The sequence below is a fragment of the Erinaceus europaeus genome, chromosome 18 (genome assembly GCF_950295315.1).
Source record: "Erinaceus europaeus chromosome 18, mEriEur2.1, whole genome shotgun sequence".
NCBI classification, from domain to species: Eukaryota; Metazoa; Chordata; class Mammalia; order Eulipotyphla; family Erinaceidae; genus Erinaceus; species Erinaceus europaeus.
The window spans coordinates 1,393,667-1,420,184 of record NC_080179.1 but is presented as its reverse complement, the minus strand read 5'-3'; the positions used below and the strand labels follow the sequence as shown (position 1 = coordinate 1,420,184).

Genomic DNA, 26,518 nt, shown 5'->3' with positions numbered 1-26,518 from the left:
TGTGGCTTTAAAAAGAAGAGAAGGCATGGCTATGGGGAATATATATGTATATAATTATATACATATATATAATTATATACAGACAGTTATAGAAATAAAAATAAAAATCAACCCATAATTTTAAGTTTAATTTTGGACGAGAATCAGAAATGATATATTGTTAATGGATAGGCTTGGATAACCTGACTGTTATTTCGAAGGGTGTAAATAGCAAATATTAAAGAATCATTTGAGAAGTGAGTTCGGATTGTATTGTTCACTAAACATATTCCCCTGATGAAGGCTGGGAAAAATCCCAGGATTCCAATACTAACATCATCACAGGGAGTGTGAGTAGTGTGGAAGGATTGGCAAAGAAAACAATGCAATAACTTTAACAAAGGAGACATCCCTGATATCTTGATGACTCCAAGGATTACACAGCTGAACTTAGCTCATCAGTGATAGTGACTTAATTCATTCACAAGAGCTGGGTTCTGTATGTGAAGAAGGTTTCAAATAACCCACCCACTTTATTGCACAGTTTTCTGGGCTTTTGCCTTTTTGTTTATGTGTACACAAAGTAACTACCCTGAAAATTAATCATAGCAAAGCCAGTACACACAATAGGCTTCCTTCAGTAAATGGGGAAAAAAAGATTCTAAATCATATAATGGTGTCATTCAACTAGAAACATTATTTTTTCTTGGTGGCCTAAATAATTATATTTGGCAATCCATGGCATCTTAGAGTAGATCAACTAAGAGCAGTGGTAACAAGTAACTCTCACTGAGTACCCCTGAGTAAAGCAGGAGTGGCACTCTGCAGGCATTAACCTACCCACTACATGGAGAGACTGGTAGTATTGGGTTTTTTCCCATTAGAAGATGAAGACAAAAAGAAGAGTCTATTTGCCCAAACTTGGCAATCAATACTTTGGGAAGAACACTTTGAACCTGTTCTATAGAGAGAGAAAGCCAACTTTAAACTATCATTGAAATACATAAGATACACTATTTCTCTGGCAGTAACTATCTTATTTGAAGGAAAATAAATAACTTTATTTCTAAAACTAAAGTAAAAAATATTGACTTTCTTTAGAAAACCTCATTGAGTGGGGTAGATAGCATAATGATTATACAATGGGACTCCCATGCCTGAGGCTACAAAGTCCCAGGTTCAATCCCTGGCACCAACATAAACCAGAGCTGAGCAGTACTCTGGTAAAAATAGGTAGATAGATAGATAGATAGATAGATAGATAGATAGGTAGATAGATAGATAGATAGATAGATAGATAGATAGATAAATGCTAACTACTAAGCTGTCTCTCCAGTCCAAGGAAAATATTATTGCTACCCCTTATTATTTTTAATAAAGTTTTTATTTATAAAATGGAAATATTGACAAGACCATAGGATAAGAGGAGTACAACTCTACACAGTTCCCCCTACCAGAACTCTGTATCCCATCCCCTTCCCTGATAGCTTTCCTATTTTTTATCCCCCTGGAAGTATGGACCCAGGGTCATTGTGGGATGCAGAAGGTGGAAGGTCTGGCTTCTGTAATTGCTTCCCCGCTGAACATGGATGTTGACAGGTGGATCCATACTCCCAGCCTGTCTGTCTCTTTCCCTGGTGGGGCAGGACTCTGGGGAAGCAGGGTTCCAGGACACCTGGTGGGGTTCTCTGATACCGGCATCATGGTATCATCTGGAACTGGTGACTGAAAAAGAGTTAAGATAGAAAGCAGAGCAAATTGTTGACTAATCATGAACCTAAAAGCAAAAATATTGCAGATGGAGATTTGGGGTCTCCATTTTGGACAAAGCTAGTAGGTCTATTTTAGGTATATTCCAAGGGGCCCATGACCCAACTAGTTTTTGCCTGGGCCTGCCATCTAATGTGCAGGTGACTTGAGCTATTGTCTGGGGTGATGATGTCATGGTTGGAAAAAAGGCTAGAAAGCTGGATGAGGGAAGAGAGTAGATCCCAAATATGGGGAAATTATATAAATATTGTTGACTGTAAACCCCATCAATCTGATCTGGGTCCCATATTCAGCACAGGAGCCTGTGTGACCTCTGCATCCCTGTGGGTCTGAGCTCACATTCTGTGGTCATGAGTACGAACATTTCAGCCTGTGCCAATTTCAGGACCCATCACTCGGGTGATAGGCAGAGTCTGCTATCCAACCTCCCTTCAGAGAATGGAACAGTCCCTACCATTGTTGATCCACATTCAGGGCCAGGTCCGATGAGGGCACACAGAGGGGTCCGTTATGTTGTTTTTGATGGAGATGACCAGTGACAGTGGAGAGAGGGATCTGTTAGAGGTCTAGGCCCATCATGTCTGTGTGGGAAGCCCAGGGCTCCCTGACTAAGGCCCAGGTGATGGGATACCCCTTATTTAGGAATTTAGCAGAATTCTGTCAAATGCATTTATAAAGAGATTTTGATGTTATGTTGCAAAAAGATTCAACATTCTTGATAAGTGTTGACCTGTCATGCACCAGCCTTTGAACAACCATATTTTTATCCTTTATGTATGAATATGGGTCAACAGATTCTCACTCAAGATATATATGTAGAAGGAGGGGTAAAAGCAACATTGTATCCAGTTACTTATGGGAGATAAAGTTTTATTTCTTATTGGCTATAAAATGTGTTTATAGTTTCTAATTAAACTTAAACATAATTTAAAACAGCACCAATTTTAGTACTTAGATTAAAAACTGACTCTGGACAGTATTGGCAAACAACAATTAATTAGTTACGAATATAGAGGCTAATGTTTTGAATGTTACATAGCATTCAAGCAAAAAAAAAAATCACACAAAAAATAAAACCATATAAAACTCACACCGTTTCAGACTCTAACAATTAGTGGTTATTAGTGGCTCTGGTGAGGAAGTGGGGATGAATAGTTAGTTTTCAGCACTTATATTTTGTAATTTTATTATTAGTAATTTAACAGTAGTTTGAAAAATCCTACTATTTCAATGGTATAGGTTTATATGTGTGAGTGAGTGTGTGTGTGTGTGTGTCAGTGTGTGTGTCAGTGTGTGAGAGTGTGTGTGTGTGTGTGAGTGTGTGAATGTGTGTGTGAGTGTGTGTTTGTGTGAGTGTGTGAGAGTGTGTGTGTGAGTGTGTGTGTGAGTGTGTGTGTGTGTGAGTGTGTGTGTGTGTGAGTGTATGAGTATGAGTGAGTGTGTGTGAGTGTGTGAGTGTGTGAGAGTGTGAGTGTGTGTGCAAGTGAGTGTGAGTGTGTGAGTGTGAGTTTGAGTGTATGAGTGTGAGTGTGTATGAGTGAGTGTGTGTGTGAGTGTGAGTGTGTGTGTGTGTGTGAATGTGTGTGTGTGAGTATGTGTGTGAGTGTGTGAGTGTGTGTGTATGTGTGTGTGTGTGTGTGAGTGTGTGTCAGTGTATGTGTGAGTGTGTGTGTGAGTGTGTGTGTGTGTGTGTGTGAGAGAGAGAGAGTGCGTGTGTCTGTGTGTGTGTGTAAAGCGCTATGAGCTCCACCACATGAGGGATGTTTTTTGAGTGGTGGAGCAGTGATACAGGCGTATATCCTTCTCTCCCCATCTCTGCCCCACCTTCCTCAGTTTCTCTCTGTGTCTATCAAAAAAGAAAGATAGAGCGACAATTCTTTTTTGTCTAATTATATTTCTGCCCCGTCAAATACCTAAAATGTTGCTGTGTTTCTGCAGCTGTATTCCTAAGCACCTTTCAAACAGACAACGCAAATGTTCGCCTTGTAAAGTGTGGTATCTGTGTCCCTCAGACTGAAGTGAAGGCCGTTGAGCACGTCAGTGTCTCCTGGTGAGAACACTGTGAGCCGTGTATATGCAATTACAGATGCATGTCAGTCTGAATGCAATACTGGAAACATCAACTCTGGAGAGATGTTTGAGACACCCCTATGTTTTTCTTACTGAACTTGTTTATAAAATGTGTCAAAGCATCTATAAGATTTTGTGAAGACTATAGTCATTATCCTTCAGGGGAGGAGAGGAAGCCAGAGGGTTGGGGTGAGGGTGGAAAGAAGGCAGAACTTTGCTGGTGGGTGTTGTGTGGAGTTATACTCCTGTGATCTTACGGTCTTATAAATCACTATTGAGTCACTAGTAACATTTAAAGAGAATAAAATAAAATTTAAAAAAAGAATTGCCCTTTAGATTAGATCCATCAAAACAGATTGTTAGTGAAGGAGCTGGGTAAATAGATTAAGCAAATGAATGTATACTGAATAAATATAAGCATAGCTATTTCACAAACACACAGAAAGATGGTCTCATGTAAATGCAATGATCTTCAAACTGACCCGGGGAGATATTAAAATTTTATGTAGGCAATGCAGTCTAAACTAGTTTCCTACTCAAGTGTGGGCTGAGCCTTTTCTCTGAATTTCTAGGGACAAATTGGAAAACAAAGATTAAAGAGAATTCTCAAGTAAGTCATTCACTGAGCAGACGTGTAATTGTGAGGTTGCCAACCATGGTTTGACTTTTCAGTACCTTGTTCCAGTGTTATAATACTTTCAATCATTTATATTTATAATACCCATCACATTATGTGCATGGATTATTAGGAATGCCTCCCAATAGAATTCTGTCAACTTTCTGTACACAATTAATTAAAAGCTGATTCTTTTTTTCTTTTTAAGCCAAACTTTTACACTGGGTGAGAATATTTGAAATCTTAACTAAAAGTTTCTTTTAGCCTAAATTACTACTCCTTAGTTTGGAAAGGTCTTTCTTTCATGAGTTTGAAAAGAAGGATTAAAGCCATTGGAGAAATCACCTTGGGTAAAATATGGTTTCACTGATAACGGAATTATGTTTCACAGAAAAGAAAACCAGGTCCTATTTCTAAATGAAACTGTGATAAAAACAAGTCAAATAAAACAAAACTGTTGTTTTTGCCGGGCTGGCTTCACAGGCGGGTAACAGATGACCAGGGACTCATGGCTGGGTTGTATGCAGTATCTCTTTATTCGTGCAGGACGCAGCACAATCTAAGCCGAGCTAAGCTAAACTAACCTACAAACAATTGTCCTTATAAATATACTAGCCCAGTAGGGTGGGAACAGGATGCGATGCAGAGAGGGTGGAGAGAAAAGTGACTGGTGAAAATCAGGGTATGACAAGGAGAGGGGGCAGAGCAGGTGAGAATTCTACCACTAAACCACCAATGCCCTGGAGGGAAGGTGGTGCTTGTTAACAGAGGTTATATAAATAGAATACAAGAATACAGTGGTTATGTAAATAGAATAGTGTTAAGCAGGGGGGATTAAACTAATGAAACAGAAGGAGTTTTTAGAAGCATACCAACAATTCCCCCCAACAATTCCCCCTTTCTTTTGAACTAATGGCCATAGTATCAGTATTGTGGGGTGAACAGAAACCTATATCGTACAGGTGTTTTCCAAAGAACTGGCATAAGACATGGAAAACAAAATAGGCGAGCAGCAATAACCAGTGTGATGCCAAGGGGAACGTTTCTTGCCTCAAAGGGCAAGGCCTAGCAGGCGAAAGGACATTTCTTGCCTCTGGGAGTGCTTCATGCCTCTAGGGGGCATCTCTTGCCTCAAAGGGCGTTTCCTGCCTCTGTGGGCATAAGCTAATAAGGAGGGAGAGTTTTCTGCCTCTGGGGCAGAGCCTGCAGGCGAGGGGACATGGTCTATAAAGTCTCAAGGCAATTGGCTGAAGTTAGTCTTTGAGAAACACAGCAGCGTGTACCAGTAAGTCTGATGGAGGTGTCAGTCCAAAGTAGCTGACCACAGAAGAAAATGCCAAGGGATGAAATGCTGCATGTCTGTCTCGATGGGGAATGTCGGCCACCAGAATTCTGCTTTTCTGTAGAGAGTGATCTTTGGAGTCTGTGAATCTGTTTCTTCAGGTCGTGCCAGGTCACATCATTGGTTTCCGGGGGTGTGTTGTAGTCATTCCATCTTATGGGCGATGTCAGAGAACAGGATCCAAATGGATTTCCAGGAATTCCATTTGAGTAGATGCTTTTTCATGTGAAGACTTGACAGCTGAAATTCACTTACTTGTCAAACAAAACTTGTAGCAGATTAGAAGTTTACTATAATTGATAACTCCATTATAATTGGAAGTCCTTTCTAGTATGATTTTAAGGTTGTTTAAACAGTTTAAACTCAATAAAATGTGGAAAGGTAAACGGAAGAATCATGGTAGAAGCCTCAGGCATGAGAATAATTAACATAATCATTGCACTATCTGCCCCGCCCATAACTCATACCGTTTCAGGATTAAACGTTTCAGATTTATGCCAAGACGTAAAAAAAGAAATCAAAGGAGGGAAAAAACAATTTTTTGGATTGTTTCTGGATGTCTCTAGAAATCATGGCTGCGTCCAGCATTTTTTTTTTAAGTCAATGTCATACAAAAATTCAGTCATTTAAATCACTCTCTTACGAAACAGATCTCACCATGTAGCATTATGAGTCCCCGGAGGACGTCCTAGTCCAAAAAGCTCCTCGAAATTCCATTTAGGGTGCTTCTGACTGTTCCTGCTGGATTGCTTCAGGCACCCATTTTTAAAAGTGTCTTCCCATCGAAGAAAGAATCCAATCAGGAGAGTAGAACTAACCACGTGTCTCCATTCTTGGGGACTGCCAGGGTACTGGAGAACGTTCCTCAAATTAAGAGTAGTCCTTCTCCATGGGAAACATGCGAGAAGAAGTCCAGAAAGTCCCAGTGGAAATCCCCATGCATATCCCAAGGTCTACGATCACGGTCATAAAGAACCAAATTGTGGCCCGGAGCAAAATGTAGTCATTTTCTTCAGGAAACATGGGCAAGGAAATCCAGAAAATCCAAGGAGAAATCTCAGTGCATCTCCCAAGCTCTATGATTAGGGTCACAAGAAAACAAAGTTCCTGGTCAGGGAAACAAAGTGTGGCCCAGAGCAAAATGTTCCAGAGACAGAGTAACTGTCTCATGATGAAACAGTAGAGGCTCTGGCAAACCTCTTCATAAGCAAAAGAGAAGACCATAGTGCATAGGTAGGCAAAGTCTTCACTTATCTGGGAGTTGCGCAGGTCCGGCCCCACGTTGGGCGCCATATGTTGTTTTTGCCAGGCTGGCTTCACAGGCGGGTAACAGATGACCAGGGACTCATGGCTAGGTTGTATGCAGTATCTCTTTATTCATGCAGGACGCAGCACAATCTAAGCCGAGCTAAGCTAAACTAACCTACAAACAATCTTGTCCTTATAAATATACTAGCCCAGTAGGGTGGGAACAGGATGCGATGCAGAGAGGGTGGAGAGAAAAGTGACTGGTGAAAATCAGGGTATGACAAGGAGAGGGGGCAGAGCAGGTGAGAATTCTACCACTAAACCACCAATGCCCTGGAGGGAAGGTGGTGCTTGTTAAGAGGTTATGTAAATAGAATACAGTAGTTATGTAAATAGAATAGTGTTAAGCAGAGGGGATTAAACTAATGAAACAGAAGGGGTTTTTAGAAGCATACCAACACAAAACAAGACACACAAAACAAAAAAGCTTGTGCCTAAAACTATGATCTTGTTACCAGAAGAATAGAGGTGTAAAAGTTGATCTCTGACCAGAACAATATTTGCAATCCTCACAGAATTTCTAAAAAAAAAAAAAAAAAAAGTCCAATAAACCATGTTCACAGCCTCTGCAGCAGAATATAAAGCCTAGCCCCACAATTTCACCAATCCAGTTTCCTCCCAAAGGCTGCTTTGAGCCTCTGGAGGAGCTTTTAAACCTAACAGTGCCTGGGCTTTAGTGCTCAAATTGTATTTGAGTTTCTTTGTCTATGAAGGAAAGAAAGAATCACTGTGTATACTGCATTCGCATGTAGCTGTATCCAAGAAGTGATCACACAGTCTATTATGTAACCAGTTTTAAATCCCCCTCTGTGACTTCACATTGTAATCTTTGTGGGTTCTACTGAACAAGGACTCTTCAAAATGTCTGCTTTGTGATACTTTTCATACTTTGTTTATTCTATCCTTTCCTTAGAATTGTTTTCTTTTTTAACTAACTTTTTAATATTTATCTATGTATTTATCATTGGATAGAAACAGAGAATTGAGAGAAGGGGATATAGAAGAGACAGAGACACCTGCAGCCCTGCTTCACCGCCTGAGAAGCTTTCCCCCTGCAGGTGGGGACAGGGACTTGCTCATGGTAACGTGTACTTAACCAGGTACACCACTGCCTGGCCCCCCTCAGAATTCTTTTCAATTTTGAGAGATGAGAGTAAATTACTGAAAATCAGTAGGTGACAGAGCAAAAGTGGGAATGGGAAAAAACTGGCAGATGATAAAAATATATATGTACTGTCCTATGTTATCAAATAAAGCTTTTGCAATACCCAACAGGCATATGTTTATGCCTTATAAACCTGCTTTTTTTGTTTCCTTTATTCTTTTTCTTCCTCTTCTTCCCCCTTTAGGCTCAGGTGCTGAAGTGTGAAGTAGTCACACTCCTGCATGCACAGCACAGACCTAGTTTCCTCACTCACTCTGCTTCCGTGCTTAACCCCCTAGACACGTCCTTTCCCCCACACCAGATGGGGAGTCAGTCATTCTATCCCAATTGCCTTGTTACAAATAAACAAATGTTCAACTAAGTCTTCATCCTCTGTGGTGCCAAGTATCTCCTCAGCACTGTGTGACTTTTGTTTTTAATCTTGATTATACTTTGTCTAAATATATTTTAAAACTATTTTACATATGCTTAAATATATTTTAAAACTATTAACTACTTCTTATTTATTTATTTATTCTAACAGAGTTATGAGATAAAGTCTTCTAAGCAAAGTTACACAGTAATAAATGGCCAAGTTCTTGTACTGCAAAACGTCCAAACAATCTAACACACCAAGAATAAACAATAAACTCTGCAAACATAGTTCATGTTCCACACTGAGTGAGAGTTGACAGATAAAATGTATCATGTGAGCACAATTCACAGTATATAATTGATAAATACCTTATAATTGACTGATCACAAAAAAAAAAAAAGCTAAGTGAAAAGAATTAACATCTGGCTTACAGAGCATTTAGCCTGAGGGGGAAATCATTAGTGTTTACTATTTTTGTTCTAGTCAGTCTTTTCAAATGTTTTCACAAATGGTAGAAGGAAAACAAAAGCTTTATTTTTTTAGATCAATAATTAAAAGAAACTGAGAAGCAGAGAGGAGACTGGAGAGCTTCTTAACAGAGCCCTGGGGTTCTGAAGTTGATGTTACCCTAAGGAAACAAACGGAGGACTCCTGAGAAAAAACCAAACTTTACCTCAGTGAAAAAGGCTTATCCCCTGACGCCCATCAACCTCAAAGAATGAACAAATGCAAACTCCCCACTCTAAAAGCATCCTGATGATGAGGTTAGCAGGGCTTTCCACTGATTTGAGTGAGGACATAGTGATGCTGACTAACAGTAAGGCAACTAGGAGATAATTTGAGAATCTACCAAAAACAACTAAAGTGAGTGCTCTTATTCCCAAAAACTTTTCTCCTCCAAGAAATACCAAGACAGGCCAAGGGAGACTACGGTAAGATAAGCTGTTAGGCCCAGAAAGTCAGAAGGTCTGAGACACCTCCCCACCACTGATAAGACAGACAGACTCCTTTATACGAAGAGGTATCAATGATGCTTTTCTAGGAGATGTAAAAAAGAGCTACGGACAGATTGTGCTGTTGCATACATATATTCTGATACATGGAGAAGTCACTAAGAAATCCATGAAATACACTCAAAATAGCATAAACTACCAAGATAAAATTAAAATAAGTAATATTCAAGGAACCCCAGGGGAAAAAAAAGAAGAAAGAGGAGCAGGAGGAGAAGGGGAAGGGGAGAGAGGAGGGGAAAAAAGAGAAAGAAGGGACAGTCTTAGTCCCAAAAGTGACAACAATGACCCCAGGTATATAAAACTTACATAGAAGACATGTCTATAACAGTCCTGTAAAGACATGAGGGAGAGGGTGTGGAGTACACTTCAGTCTCAGCACACAGAGGACCTAGCAAGACATTGAAACGCAGGTCAATCCGTTGTGTCACACCTGCCCTTTACTCTCAGAGTTGAGAATGGAGTGAATTATAAAGAAAATGAGAGAGTGAAACAAGCAACAACAGAAAGCCAAGTGTGCTTAGAGTCCCGCATAGAAAGTACTGGATGTGCATGGGCAGTCTCCAGTAAATGACAGGGAACTGGTGGTGGTGCACCTGGTGAAGCGCAGGGAAGGACTTGGGTTCAAGTCCCTGGTTCCCACCTGCAGGGGGAAAGCTTTGCAGGTGGTGACGCAGGGCTGCAGGTGTCTATGTCTCCTGTCTATCTTCCCTCTTGATTTCTGGCTGTCTCTAGCCATTAAATAAGTAAGGTTAGTAATAACATTATAAAAGTAAGAGAGGAGTCCAGCAGTAACGCAGCAGGTTAAGCGCACATGGTGCAAAGCGCAAGGACCAGCGTGAGGATCCAGGCTCAGCCCCCAGCTCCCCACCTGCAGGGGAGTCGCTTCACAGGAAGTGAAGCAGGTCTGCAGGTGTCTGTCTTTCTCTCCCACTCTCTGTCTTTCCCTCCTCTCTCCATTTCTCTCTGTCCTATCCAACAACGATGACATCAATAACAACAATAAGAACTACAACAATAAAACAAGGACAACGAAAGGAAAAATAAATACATAAATATTTTAAAATTTTTTTTAAAAAAGTAAAAGAGAAGTAAATCTCCCCAAAGTCTGGTCTTTCATAATCAGAGTTAAATTGACATGTCTTACCAGATACTTGTCCTTGGTGAAGTCCAGGGTTTTCATGATTTTAACAACCTCTAACTCCCTCTACTTTTTTTTTTTTTTTGCTGGGGGATTTTATTTAGTATCCATCAGACAAATATGCTGCTATTTCTACTAACTCCAGTCTACTCTTTTCAATGTTATGATAACAGTATAATTTGTCCCTTAAAACAGAACATGATCAAGGGAAGAAAGGTGGCTGGTGACCTAGCTCACTGGCTGGCAGGCTGCTCTTCTGCCTGTGTGGCCTGGGCTTGAGCTGACCCCCACCACACTGCAGGAAGCTTTGGTCCTGTGGGTTTATTCTCATTATCTTGCTCAATGAAATAAATATAAAGAGGAAAGTAGGAGAAAGAGACGAAGGGGACACAGTTCAACATTACACTGAAAACAATAAAAAATTAATGATAGTTCTATCTTTCTAATCACAGGTGTCATCGATAATTGAAGGACATATATTTAAATGCCTTTGTATTTGTCATATTTTGAAAAATTTTGGGGGCTGGGAGGTGGCACAGCTGGTAATGTCACATAGTACCAAAGGCAAAAACTTGGGTTCGAGCCCTCCATGAGCAGGAAGGCAAGTTTGCAAGTGTTTATCTTTCTCTCTCCCTATTTCTCCCTCCTCCTTCAATTTCTCTCTGTACTATTCAATAAACTGGAAATAAATGGACACCAGGGAAAGTAGATTTGTAGTCCCAGCACCAACATCCTGAGATAATCCTGGAGGCAAAAAAGAAAATAAATAAAAATAAAAATACTTACTTACCAAGAAATAGTATAAGTGCTGGGAATGTTGATATTGATGGCTTAGCAGCTGTTTCTTTGTCATCAAGAAACGTAATCTAGTAGAAAGACACAAAATATAACCACTTAAAAGCTGCTTGCTTGTTATATGTTACGACAGTTCTGAACACATATGAGATCTCACAATATTGCCCAGGAGAAAAGAGAACCACAAACATAGTCTTTGGAGACTACCTGGTGCTTTTGTGCTTTTTTGGCCGTACTGATTAATTTTGACATTTATTTTTTATGGAAATATTATATGCTCTCTTCCCTCCCAACTTTAAATTCAGTGTCGAAGTCCTCTGCCCCATAACTGAAACTCCTCTGCAGTACTTAGTGCACTTATACCTACCTACTTAAACTTTCACTGACATTCTTAAATTCCCTTAAAATGGGGATTAGTGTTTTATCTGAGTTTAAAATGCATTTTTATTGCAAAAGCAGAACTGTGTAGCTGTTTTTACATCCATCATCTTGCACCATAGAAAGTGCCTTTTGTGAGTATTACAGAGATGAGCATGTGCTCAGTCCAGTTGATTTTAGGCAAAAATCAGAGAAGTAACATTTGCCTTTGTTCAAGCGTTTGTGAGGTGCCGCGGACCACTCAGTGGACAAGCAGCAGGAGGGTCAGGGGTCTTGAAGGCAACCTCCCAGGTGGGTCAGGAGTCGGCGAGGGAGAACAGATAGACACCACACTCTATTGGAGGGTGAATCTGGACTCGTTTTAATAGTGAAACTGCATTAGCTTTTATACTTTTTTCAGGTTACATTCAGGTTGTCTAAGCAACCAGCTCATAAAGAAGTAACAATAGTCTTGTGACTTTGGCAGGCTACATGTTATTCCCCCATAACTGTAAAGAATGGGTACAATACTTTGTATCGTTCTGTTCCCAGGGGAGGTCATACCCAGAATTGTTTTAGACTTTTGCTGAGGGCTATCTCTACCATTAATCTTCTATGGGGGCATACAGATCTTTGCCTAGTCGTGGACCACTGCTCATCTAGGTCTGGTACAGTTTAACTATTAATCTTTCTTTGTTTCAATATGTCAACTTGTACCTGGGAGGCCTCAATCTCTGTATTGTTTCTATGAAGGGCAAGTCATAACATGACTTGTTTTGTCCATCTATGTTGACCCACCTTCTCCACTTTCAATAATGTAACTTTCAAATATGCTCCTGTGTAAGGGAGAGGGGGTGCTTCTGACTCTCCATTCCCACCAGGCACTGCCAAAGCATTATTAATCAATTGTGACAGTATAATTGTTTGTAGCAATAACGGGGGGAGAATGCGTCGACCCATTCCCGTCCTTCTGCCCAGCTTCTTTGAAGTCTGAATGCAGGTCCAGAGGAGATGACTTTGTCAGTCTCTCTGGTGGTCGTGACGGGGCGGCGCAGTGAGGTTTATAATTACATAATGCATTTTCTTGGGAGGACCTTGAGAATAAAGAACACAGCCCTGATAACCCATCCCTTCTGGTAGTAAAGGTTTGACAGTGGTGATTAGAAAACCGCAATCCTGAGTTCCCAGAAGATGGCGGACTCAGAAGTTGCTATTGCCTTGAGCTCTGACTACATCTTCTGGAAACAGTAGGATTTTCTGCCTTTAGTAGGCCAGTCATTAAGGGGTCCTAGCGGTGACACCAAGGAGGTGACTATAACTTTATTTGGATTAAAAAATAGAGTAGAGGGAGTCGGGCTGTAGTGCAGCGGGTTAAGCGCAGGTGGCGCAAAGCACAAGGACCGGCATAAGGATCCCGGTTCGAACCCTGGCCCCCCACCTGCAGGGGAGTCGCTTCACAGGCGGTGAAGAAGGTCTCTCCTCCTCCTCTCTTCTTCCCCTCCTCTCTCCATTTCTCTCTGTCCTATCCAACAATGACGACAACAACAATAATAACTACAACAATAAGACAACAAGGGCAACAAAAGGGAATAAATAAATAAAATATTTAAAAAAAATAAAGAAAAGTACGCAAGCAATAATAAACTTATTAATCACAGAAATGAAAACAACATTGGAGGAAAGGAATGGCAGTATTAGGGAAACAACAGTTGAGACCCCCCAAGGAAAATACTGATTATTTTGAGGTAATTAGAGAACTGAAAGCTGAAATAGCTGTAATGAAGAAAGAAGCTGAGGGAAGGGAAAGCAGACTAACAGAAGCAGAAAACAGAATTAGTCAGACAGAGGATGAGTTAGAGAAAACTAAGGAAGAGGTGAAAGAGCTTAAAAAGAGATTGAGAGACACTGAAAACAACAACAGAGACATATGGGATGATCTCAAAAGAAGTAACATTCATATAATTGGCCTGCCAGAGGAAGAAAGAGGAAGGGGAAGCAAACATTCTAGAGGAAATAATACAAGAAAATTTCCCAGACCTGAATAACAGAAAGGACATCACGATTCAAGAGGCCCAGAGACTACCAAACAGAATCAACCCAGACCTGAAGACACCAAGACACATCATAGTCACAATGAGAAGGAGTAAGGATAAAGAAAGGATCCTAAATTCTGCAAGAGGGAAACAGAAAGTCACATACAGGGGAAACCCATAAGATTATCTGCAGACTTCTCCACTCAAACTCTAAAAGCCAGAAGAGAATGGCAAGATATCTATCAAGCCCTGAATGAAAAAGGGTTTCAACCAAGGATAATATATCCTGCTAGACTTTCATTCAAAATAGATGGAAGGATCAAAACCTTCTTAGACAAACAACAGTTAAAGGAGGCAACCATCACCAAACCGGCCCTGAAAGAGAGTCTAAAAGACCTCTTATAAACAAGAACATCACTATAATAATTGCAATATATCAGAGCAAACAAAATTTATTTGAACAATGGCACACAATACATTAAATCTATAATATCAATAAATGTCAATGGCTTAAACTCACCCATCAAAAGGCACAGAGTGGGGGGATGGATCAGAAAACATAACCCAACCATACGCTGCGTGCAAGAATCCCATCTGTCACAAGATAAACACAGACTTAAAGTGAAAGGATGGAAAACTATCATACAGGTTAACGGACCACAAAAAAGGGCAGGAACAGCCATTCTCATCTCAGACACAATAGATTTTAAATTAAATAAAGTAATAAAACATAGGCAAGGACATTACATAATTATAAGAGGATCAATCAGCCAAGAAGACTTATCAATTATTAACATCTATGCACCCAATGAGGGACCATCTAAATACATCAAGCACTTACTGAAAGAATTTAAAAAATACATCAATAGTAATACAATAATAGTGGAAGACTTCAATACCCCACTCTCACACTTAGACAGATCAACAAAGCAGAGAACCAACAAAGATACAAGAGAATTAAATGAAGAGATTGACAGACTAGACCTCTTGGACATTTTCAGAATCCTTCACCCCAAAAAACTGGAATACACCTTCTTTTCAAATCCACATAACACATACTCAAGGACAGACCACATGTTAGGCCACAAAGACAGCATCAATAAATTCAAGAACATTGAAATCATCCCAAGTATCTTCTCAGACCACAGTGGAGTAAAACTAACATTTACAGAAAATTATTAAAAGTCACAGAATTTGGAACCTAAACAACATACTCCTTAAGAACCACTGGATCAGAGATTCACTCAAGCAGGAAATTCAAATGTTCCTCGAAACAAATGAAAATGAAGACACAACCTATCAAAATATTTGGGACACAGCTAAAGCAGTACTGAGAGGGAAACTTATAGCCATACAATCACATATTAAACACCAAGAAAAAGCTCAAATGAATTACCTTACTGCACACCTCAAGGACTTAGAGGAAGAGGAACAAAGGAACCCTAAAGCAACCAGAAGGACAGAAATCACTAAAATTAGAGCAGAAATAAACAACATCGAAAACAAAAGAACCATACAAAAGATCAATGAAGCCAAATGTTGGTTCTTTGAAAGATTAAACAAAATTGACAAACCCCTAGCCAGACTCAACAAACAAAAAAGAGAGAAGACTCAAATTTATAGAATTGTAAACAATGGAGTAGATATCACAACTGACACCACAGAAATCCAGAGAATCCTGCGAAACTTCTATAAAGAACTATAGGCCACCAAGCTAGAGAATGTGGAAGAAATGGAACAATTCCTAGAAGCATATGCCTTTCCAAAACTGAACCAAGAAGAACTACAAAATCTAAATGCACCAATCACAGACAAAGAAATTGAAACCGTTATTAAGAACCTCCCCAACAACAAGTCTTGGACCAGATGGCTTCACAAACGAATTCTACAAAACTTTCAGAAAACAGTACCCATACTTCTTAAGCTTTTCCATAAGATTGAAGAAACAGGAATACTCCCTACCACCTTAAAATAAAGTTGACCAAAGAAGTGAAAGACTTGTATACTGAAAACTATGAGTGCTACTCAAGGAAATAGAAACTGATACCAAGAAATGGAAAGATATCCCATGCTCATGGATTGGAAGAATAAATATCATCAAAATGAATATTCTCCCACCAAGCTTCTTTAAGAGAATAGAAAAAACACTACAATCTTTTATCTGGAACCTGAAAACACCTAGAATTGCCAAAACTATCTTAAGGAAAAGAAACAGAAATGGAGGCATCACATTCCCAGACCTTAAACCTTATTATAAAGCCATCATCATCAAAACAGCATGGTACTGGAACAAAAATAGGCACACAAACCAGAGGAACAGAATTGAAAGCCTAGAAATAAATCCCCACACCTATGGAGATCTAATCTTTGATAAGGGGGCCCAAAGAATTAAATGGAAGGAGGCTCTCTTCAATAAATGGTGCTAGGAAAACTGGGTTGTAACATGTAGAAGAATGAAATTGAACCACTTCATCTCACCAGAAACAAAAATCAACTCCAAATGGATCAAAGACCTAGATGTCAGACCAGAAACAATCAAATATTTAGAGGAAACATTGGTAAAACAGTTTCCCACCTACACCTCAAGGACATCTTTGATGAATCAAACCCAATTGCAAAGAAGACTACAGAAGAAACAAACCAATGGGACTACATCAAATTGAAAAGCTTCTGCACATCCAAAGAAACTATTAAACAAATAGACCCCTCACAGAATGGGAGAAGATCTTCACATGCCATACATCAGACAAGAAACTAATCACCAAAATATATAAAGAGCTCAGCAAACTTAGCCGCAAAAAAGCAAATGACCCCATCCAAAAATGGGCAGAGGATATGAACAAAACATTCACCTCAGAGGAGATCCACAAGGCTAACAAACATATGAAAAACTTCTCTAGGTCACTGATTGTCAGACAAATGCAAATTAAGACAGCACTAAGATACCACCTCACTCCTGTGAGAATGGCATACATCAAAAAGGACAGCAGCAACAAATGCTGGAGAGGTTGTGGGGACAGAGGAACCCTTTTGCATTGCTGGTGGGAATGTAAATTGGTACAGCCTCTGTGGAGAGCAGTCTGGAAAACTCTCAGAAGGCTAGACATGGACCTTCCATACGATCCAGTAATTCCTCTCCTGGGGTTATACCCTAAGGACTCCATAACACCCAACCAAAAAGAGGTGTGTACTCCTATGTTCATAGCAGCACAATTCATAATAGCTAAAACCTGGAAGCAACCCAGGTGCCCAACAACAGATGAGTGGCTGTGAAAGCTGTGGTACATATACACAATGGAATACTATGCAGCTATCAAGAACAATGAACCCACCTTCTCTGACCCATCTTGGACAGAGCTAGAAGGAATTATGTTAAGTGAGCTAAGTCAGAAAGATAAAGATGAGCATGGGATGATCCCACTCATCAACAGAAGTTGAGGAAGAAGATCTGAAAGGGAAACTAAAAGCAGGACCTGACCAAATTTTAAGTAGGGCACCAAAGTAATAACCCTGTGGTGAGGGGTAGACATGCAGCTTCCTGGGCCAGTGGGGGGTGGGAGTGGGTGGGAGGGATGGGTCACAGTCTTTTGGTGGTGGGAATGGTGTTTATGTACACTCCTAGCAAAATGTAGTCATATAAATCACTAGTTAATTAATATGAGAGGGGGAAAATTAATTGTATGTCTCGAAGTTTTTTAAAACACAGACTGAATCTTTTTAATATATAGGCTGTGTATTTGATATGCGGACTCTCTCAAAAGCCTAGACCAAGTAGATCAGAAGCAACCAATAGCACAGCTATATACAAGATACTGGGTACTGTACAGCAAACCCTAACACAAGGACTTTTCAAAGTTAACCCAATTACCAAATAATGTTATGATAACATTAACTATCGATTGTCTTTTTGAACCCTATGACAGCAGGAACCTCACATCTCCACTATAGAGCCCCTACTTCCCCCAGTCCTGGAACCCCTGGATAGGCCCACTTTCCCGTATGCCTCTCCCAATCTATATCAATTAATATAGCATCTGCCGATCACAACCTAACCAACACAACGACTGCCACCTCAACATGCTTCACTTCAGACTGTGTCCAGAGACTTCAGGTGTGGAATGACAACCCTTCAGCTTCATTACTCGGGTGAGACCTTTCCTTTCATAGTATTCTCTAATTCCATCCCAGGTGGTTCACTTTCTAACAAAGTCCCAAAACCTAGATATGTACCAGTTTCTGTGAGAGAGAGCATATGTTCACACGTATCCGTAAACTACTGCAAAATATATACCTGAAAGCAGAAGTGCACTAGAGTTTGCAGTGAGTACCTCCCTAACACTTCCTCTCCACTAGTCCAAGCTTTGGGTCCACGATTGCTCAACAATTTGTTTGGCTTCGTATGTTAATTCTCTTTTCAGTCACCAGGTTCCAGATGTCATCAGGATGCCGGCCAGGCTTCCCTGGACTGAAGGCCCCACCAATGTGTCCTGGAGCTCAGCTTCCCCAGAGACCCACCCCACTAGGGAAAGAGAGAGGCAGACTGGGAGTATGGACCGACCTGTTAACGCCCATGTTCAGCGGGGAAGCAATTACAGAAGCCAGACCTTCCACCTTCTGCATCCCAGTGACCCTGGGTCCATGCTCCCAGAGGGATAGAGAATGGGAAAGGTATCAGGGGCGGGGTGGGATATGGAGATTGGGTGGTGGGAATTATGTGGAGTTGTACCCCTCCTACCCTATGGTTTTGTTAATTTATCCTTTCTTAAAGTAAAAAAAAAAAAAAGAAAGAAGAAAGAAAACCGCTATCCTGATCATGTAATTAAGTCTGGCAGTGTGGCTGCCAAAATCAAGCTTTTTGGTGAAATAGTAGTCTACAGAATTCCGGGAAAGGGCCCAAGGTTCGGCTTTCTGGTCCTTTTTCCAACTATGACACCATGTCCCCAAACAGTAAGCTGGGTTCACCTGCACATCAGATGTCAGGCTCAGGCAAAAACTAGTCAAGTCATGGGTCCTCGGGAATAGACCTGCAGTAGACCTACGACCTCTTTCCAAACCGGAGATGGCACTTTTCATCTGGATCATTCATGCCTTTGTGTTCATGATTAGTTAACAATTAATTCTGCTTTCTATCCTAAGTCTTTCTCAGCCACCAGGTTCCAGATGCTACCATGCTGCCAGTCCAACTTCCTTCAACAGACGACCCCACCAATATGTCCTGGAACCCCACCTCCCCAGAGCCCTGCCCCACTAGGGAAAGGGAGAGACAGGCTGGGAGTATGGATCCACCTGTCAATACCCATGTCCTCCGGGGAAGCAATTCCAGACCAGACCTTCCACCTTCTGCATCCCACAATGACCCTGGGTCCATGCTCCCAGAGGGATAAAGAAAAGGAAAGCTGTCAGGGGAGGGGATTAAATATAGAATTCTAGGGGTGGGCATTGTGTGGGATTGTACCTATCGTATTGTCTTGTCAATACTTCTATTTTATAAATAAAAAAAAATAAAAATGAATACAGGTGCTGGAAAAGGATGACAGAGGACCTAGTGGAGGTTGTCTTATTATGTGGAAAACTGAGAAATGTTATGCACGTACAAACTTGTTATTTACTGTCGACTGTAAAACATGAACCCCAATAAAGGAATTTTAAAAAGAAAAAAAAATAGCAAATGAAATAAATAAAATCTTTGAAATCATCGCTTCTTCCTTCAGAATCTTGCACTGTACTGGAAGTTGTACCAGCAGAATCCCCAGTGACTGGAGTCAGGAGAGCAGAGCAGGGCACAGGGTACACAGAGCACATGACTGTTTGTCCCACAGAATAGGCCTCACCACAGAACGGGCCTCACCACAGAACGGGCGTCACCACAGAACGGGCGTCACCACAGAACGGGCCTCACCACAGAAAGGGCGTCACCACGGAACGGGCGTCACCACGGAACGGGCGTCACCACGGAACGGGCCTCACCACGGAACGGGCCTCACCACAGAACGGGCCTCACCACAGAACGGGCGTCACCACAGAACGGGCCTCACCACAGAACGGGCGTCACCACGGAACGGGCGTCACCACGGAACGGGCCTCACCACAGAACGGGCCTCACCACAGAACGGGCCTCACCACGGAACGGACGTCACCACGGAACGGGCGTCACCACAGAACGGGCCTGACCACAGAACGGGCCTCACCACAGAACGGGCGTCACCATGAACGGGCGTCACCACGGAACGGGCGTCACCACGGAACGGGCCTCACCACAGAACGGGCCTCACCACAGAACGGGCCTCACCACAGAATGGGCCTCACCACGGAACGGACGTCACCACGGAACGGGCCTCACCACGGAACGGACGTCACCACGGAACGGGCGTCACCACAGAACGGGCCTCACCACTGAACGGGCGTCACCACGGAACGGGCGTCACCACAGAACGGGCCTCACCACTGAACGGGCGTCACCACGGAACGGGCGTCACCATGAACGGGCGTCACCACGGAACGGGCGTCACCACGGAACGGGCGTCACCACGGAACGGGCGTCACCACGGAACGGGCGTCACCACGGAACGGGCGTCACCACGGAACGGGCGTCAGCAAGAAGCCCGCCGAGCACGGGGCCTGTTCTGCGGGGTGACACTGCAGAGCTTCGCACTCACTGGCAGGGCCGCAGGTGACCCCGTCCCGCCCTAACGCGACCCTGACCGCAGAGCGTCTGTCTGGAGGCTCCCGGGGTGGCCTTGCAGCCCAGGCACAGCCGTGTAACCCGGGGCGGCCCTCACCTCCCTCCTGGGCCTGCGGTGACGTCCCATGCGTGTGCCCACGGCCTGAAGCCACGACGCGGTGTGACGTCAGCCTCGGCGACAGAGGCGGGAGGCGTGTGCAGCGTCTGCGCATGCGCGGCGGACTGGGGGCGGGCCCAGCCTGGGCTGGCGTGCAAAGCATTGTGGGTAGGCTGCAGAGCCATAAAAGGCCGCGGCCGGAAGCGCGGCCTCTCTGGCTGCCGGAGGCTTCTCGTGCGCGCGCGTCTCCGGGCCTCCCGGGAGCTGAACCCGCGACTCCGCGGGCCGCTCATCGCTTCGCCCCTCTGCGCCGTGAGCCGCCTGGACCGGAGCTGACGACTGTGCATCTCATGGGACGAGACATGGCCGCACGGTCTGAGGAGCGAACCCGGCCCGCCGCCTGCGCCACCCGCACCCGGACGGCTCCTCAGCCCAGTGTGCGCGGCGCTGCCGGCTTTCCGGGCCGCCACAGAGGCAGCCCGCCAGACCTGAACATGACGGACGCCCGCATCCTGCGCCGCGCACGGTGCACACACCGCAACGGCAACGGGCAATCCCCAGAAACTGGGAAAAACAAAACAAAACAGATGCTCAGCATGTGCCAGTGATTCAGACACCACGGTACATTTATATACATGCAGCGGGTTCTACTCGGCTGTGGCAAATGACGGGGGTCTCTGTATCCTCAGAGATAAAACGGGAGGACGCCATGGTGAGTGACAGAAACCCGAAAGTAAAGGAAGAAAAGCAAATGATCTCATTTACTAATGGGACTCATCGGTATCATCTGTTTTCCGTCTACACCATGCCTCGGCCTCGCGTGAGCTTCATGTGCAGCTTGGCGATAAAAGAATCCGGCATGAAGCCCAGCCAGTCTATCTTGGCGTTACTCTCGATCGCACTCTGTCATTTCACGAACATCTCATAAAAACTGCAGCAAAGGTGGGCGCGAGGAATCACATCATTGCAAGACTGGCCAGCTCCTCATGGGGCGCGAGCGCTTCCACACTGCGATCATCCTCTCTGGCATTATGCTATTCCACTGCAGAATACTGTGCCCCAGGATGGTTCCGTAGCCCCCATGTCCACTCGGTCGATTCCAAATTATATTCCTCCATGAGGATCATTTCTGGAACCATCCGTTCCATGGCTGCCAGTTCTCAGCAACATCGCCCCGCCAGATATTCGTCGGGATGCGGCATCATCTAAGTTCATTTCCCACGTCTGCGCTCGACCGGACCTGCCAATATACGTGGAGATCTTCGCCCACCCTGTCCAACGCTTGACGTCTCGTCACCCAATCTGGTCCCCTACGCCTACACTGAACTTCTCTGTTCCAGACTCTTGGAAACAGAATTGGCAGTCAGCTGAGGTCAAGAACAAACACCTCATCACAGACCCCTGCGAGCGTCAACCCGGCTTTGACCTAGCACGTTATGATCGGGCCCTCCTCAATCGCTATCGAACAGGCCATGGCTGGTGCGCCGCTATGTTCCATCGCTGGGGAGCCAGAGACGACCCAAACTGCCCCTGCAGCTCCAGACAGACTAGGACCCACAGAGTCAACGACTGCCACCTCTCCAGATTCAAAGGAGGTCTCGAAACTTGACATCAGGCTCAACCTGACACTGTTGACTGGCTACGGAAGAAGGGCAAACGCTAGAAGAAAAAGTGGGACTCAGTGAAATAGGGATGCGGAAGGGAGCGCAGGGTGAGACATGGATGGACATGGGGCACTGCACAGGGTGAGACATGGATGGACATGGGGCACTGCACCACAGCAAAGGACTCTGGGAGGGAGGGAGAGCACAGGGTAACACATGGATGGACATGGGGCACTGCACCAGAGCAAAGGACTCTGGGAGGGAGGGAGAGCACAGGGTGACACGTGGATGGACATGGGGTACTGCACCACAGCAAAGGACTCTGGGAGGGAGGAGAGCACAGAGTGACACATGGATGGACATGGGGTACTGCACCACAGCAAAGGACTCTGGGAGGGAGGAGAGCACAGGGTGAGACATGGATGGACATGGGGTACTGCACCACAGCAAAAGACTCTGGGAGGGAGGAGAGAGGACAGGGTGAGACATGGAGGGACATGGGGTACTGCACCACAGCAAAGGACTCTGGGAGGGAGGAGAGCACAGGGTGAGACATGGATGGACATGGGGCACTGCACCACAGCAAAGGACTCTGGGAGGGAAGGAGAGCACAGGGTGAGACATGGATGGACATGGGGTACTGTATCACAGCACAGGACTCTGGGATGGAGGGAGAGCACAGAGTGAGACATGGATGGACATGGGGCACTGCACCACAGCAAAGGACTCTGGGAGGAGAGCACAGGGTGAGACATGGATGGACATGGTATACTGCATCACAGCAAAGGGCTCTGGGAGGGAGGAGAGCACAGGGTGAGACATGGATGGACATGGGGCACTGCACCACAGCAAAGGACTCTGGGAGGGAGGGAGACACAGGGTGAGACATGGATGGACATGGGGCACTGCACCACAGCAAAGGACTCTGGGAGGGAGGAGAGCACAGAGTGAGACATGGATGGACCTGGGGTACTGCACCACAGCAAAGGACTCTGGGAGGGAGGAGAGCACAGGGTGAGACATGGATGGACATGGGTTACTGCACCACAGCAAAGGACTCTGGGAGGGAAGGGGAGAAACAGAGTGATCAATATTGGAGGATGGAAATTGTCTCCACATGTAATGAATCCACAGTGAAGCCTTTACGCCTCAATAAAAAAGAAAAAGCAAGAAGTCTAGTTATCACTACTTGCTGGTGACTTTGATTCTATACTTTACGTATTCCAAATACTCCAGTAAAAAAAAAACTACAGGAAATAAATTCAGTGAAGTAGCAGGGTACAAAATTAACACTCACAAGTCAGTGCTATTTAAATTTTTAAATATAGTTATTTATTATTGGATAAAGATAGAGATAAATGGAGAAGAGAGGAGGAGACAGAGAGACACCAGAAGCCCTGCTTCACCACTTGTGAAGCTTTCCCCCTCCACGTGGGGGTCAAGGGCTTGAACCCGGAACCTTGTGCAGTGTGATGTGAGCACTTTTTTTTTTTTTAAATGTCAGTGGCATTTATATACAAATGATAAGTTAGAAGAAAGCGAATTGAAGAACTTTATCTCACAGTTGAACCGAAAGAAAAAATACCTTGGAGTGAATTTGACAATGGAGGTGAAATGTATTTACAGTGAGAATTACAGGACATCGTTAAAAGGCATGGAAAATGGCCTACAGAAATGGAAGAGGGTCTGGGCGGTGGGACATCTGGATAAACCCAGGTAGCACAAAGAGCAAGACCTGCAGTAGTGTCTCTGGGTTCTCGCCCCAGGCTCCCACCTCCCGGGGAGGGGAGCAGACACTTCCCAAGCCCTGCATTCTGCTTCACTTCCTTTGTGAAGATCACCCCAAGGTTTTTTTCCTTTTGGCTCAACTATCTCTACCTGCACCCGTTCAATTTCTTTCTGTCCTATCTAATGAAATGGACAGAGCTAGATGGAATTATGTTAAGTGAGCTAAGTCAGAAAGATAAAGATGAGTATGGGATGATCCCACTCATCAACAGAAGTTGAGGAAGAAGATCTGAAAGGGAAACTAAAAGCAGGACCTGACCAAATTGTAAGTAGGGCACCAAAGTAATAACCCTGTGGTGAGGGGTAGACATGCAGCTTCCTGGGCCAGTGGGGGGTGGGAGTGGGTGGGAGGGATGGGTCACAGTCTTTTGGTGGTGGGAATGGTGTTTATGTACACTCCTAGCAAAATGTAGACATATAAATCACTAGTTAATTAATATGAGAGGGGGAAAATCAGTTGTATGTCTTAAAGTTTCTCAAAACACAAACTGAATCTTTTTAATATATAGGCTGTGTATTTGATATGCGGACTCTCTCAAAAGCCTAGACCAAGTAGATCAGAAGCATCCAATAGCACAGCTATATACAAGATACTGGGTACTGTACAGCAAACCCTAACAAAAGGACTTTTCAAAGTTAACCCAATTACCAAATAATGTGATGATAACATTAACTATCGATTGTCTTTTTGAACCCTAAGACAGCAGGAACCTCACATCTCCACTATAGAGCCCCTACTTCCCCCAGTCCTGGAACCCTTGGATAGGGAGGGGTGGAATCTTAGCGTCAGGACTAAACCCCAGCAATAACCCTAGAGGCAAAGAAAAACAAAAAAAGAAATCCTTTTTTCTGGACTGGAAGATTAATCCTTATTAAAATGACCATTCTACCAAAAACAATCTATAGTTATAATGCAATGCCTATCAAGATCCCAATGACATTTTTTGAGGAAATTGACCAATTTGTCCAAAAATGTGTGGAGAAACACACACACACACAAACACACACATGAATAGTCAAAAGACTGAAAAAATAAAGGAAGTATCACACTCCCTAACTTTGGCTTATCCTACAAAGTAATAGTAACTAAAACAGCATGGTATTGGACTAAAAATGGACACAGATCAATGGGCAGAAGCAAGAGTCCAGTTGAGCCACCCAATCTATGAAGCAGGACCAGAGTGTTTCCACGGGGAAAGTGAGGTCTCTTCAGCACCTGCTGCTGCGACAGCTGGGCAGTAAGGAAGTAAAGGCTGGCATGATTCCATACCACACAGCAAAGTCAGACGGAAGTGGGTTAAGAACCTGGCATTAGATCAGAAACTCTAAGATGGACAGAAGGAAACATCTGCCAGACATAGCAGAGATGTCTTTGGAGACATTCGTTTTAGTTTATGTGAAACTAAAACCAGATTCAATAAATGGAATAAGTGAAACTATGAACCCCTCTATACACTGAAAGTAAATGAGACGAGATAACAGGGCAACCCAGTAAGGTGGGGAAGATATTGGCAAGTCACACACATGTGATGGATATCAGTCCTCCATGTCCTCACCTGTCTAATCACCTGGACGTAATCATCATATTTATCACCTGTACTAACTTTCACTCTAACTATACCAGCCTCTGGGATGCTTCAAGCGTTTAAAAAGAAACAGTCTTAACTTAAACCCTCTGGCATGAATTAATATACACAAAGGTCTAGTTGGATTCCCCCATAATTGGCAGGGAATATTTAAGACATCAATTTTTGCCATATTGCATCATTATATTCCATTTTCCCATGTTCTATTGCTAATTTCTTTTAAAAAATATTTATTCATTCCCTTTGTTGGCCTTATTGTTTTATTGTTGTAGTTATTTAAAGATTTTTTAAAAATATTTATTTCCGTTTTGTTGCCTTTGTTTTTACTGTTGTTGTAGTGATTGTTGTTATTATTCATGCCATTGTTAGATAGGACAGAGAGAATTGGAGAAAGGAGTGGGAGACAGGGGGGAAAGAAAGACACCTGCAGACCTGCTTCACTGCCTATGAAATTGACTCCCCTGTGGGTGGGCAGCCGGGGCTGTAAACTGGATCCTCAAGCTGGTCCTTGAGCTTTGCGCCACCTGTTCTTAACCTGCTGCGCTACTGAGCGACTCCCCCCATTGCTAATTTCTATGCACAGTGAAGACTATAAACTGGAAAAATCTATGCACATGCTAGGTTTTCAGAATCAACAAGTAAAGGTAATACATTGGCAAAAGACCCAGGATAGACAACAGGCTCTTGCAGGGATGAACAGACTCGCAGAGGAAACATCCCTCAACTTCAGGGCTTAGTAAAAGCCTCAGAGGTGGACAATGTGCTATTCCTAAAAGAATAAATGGACCGATAGAAAAGCACAGAGAATGCAGACTTACAT

General features: G+C 43.4%; 1 long non-coding RNA gene across 2 annotated transcripts in view; it reads right to left on the bottom strand.

Annotated features, from left to right (window-relative positions):
• The window catches only part of LOC132534295 (uncharacterized), a 625,528-nt gene that overhangs the window by 348,512 nt on the left and 250,498 nt on the right, over positions 1-26,518 (bottom strand). For both annotated transcript variants that reach the window (XR_009546017.1, XR_009546018.1), the window contains exon 2: positions 11,547-11,622. This is a non-coding gene — a long non-coding RNA (uncharacterized LOC132534295). The remainder of the gene's footprint in view (positions 1-11,546; positions 11,623-26,518) is intronic.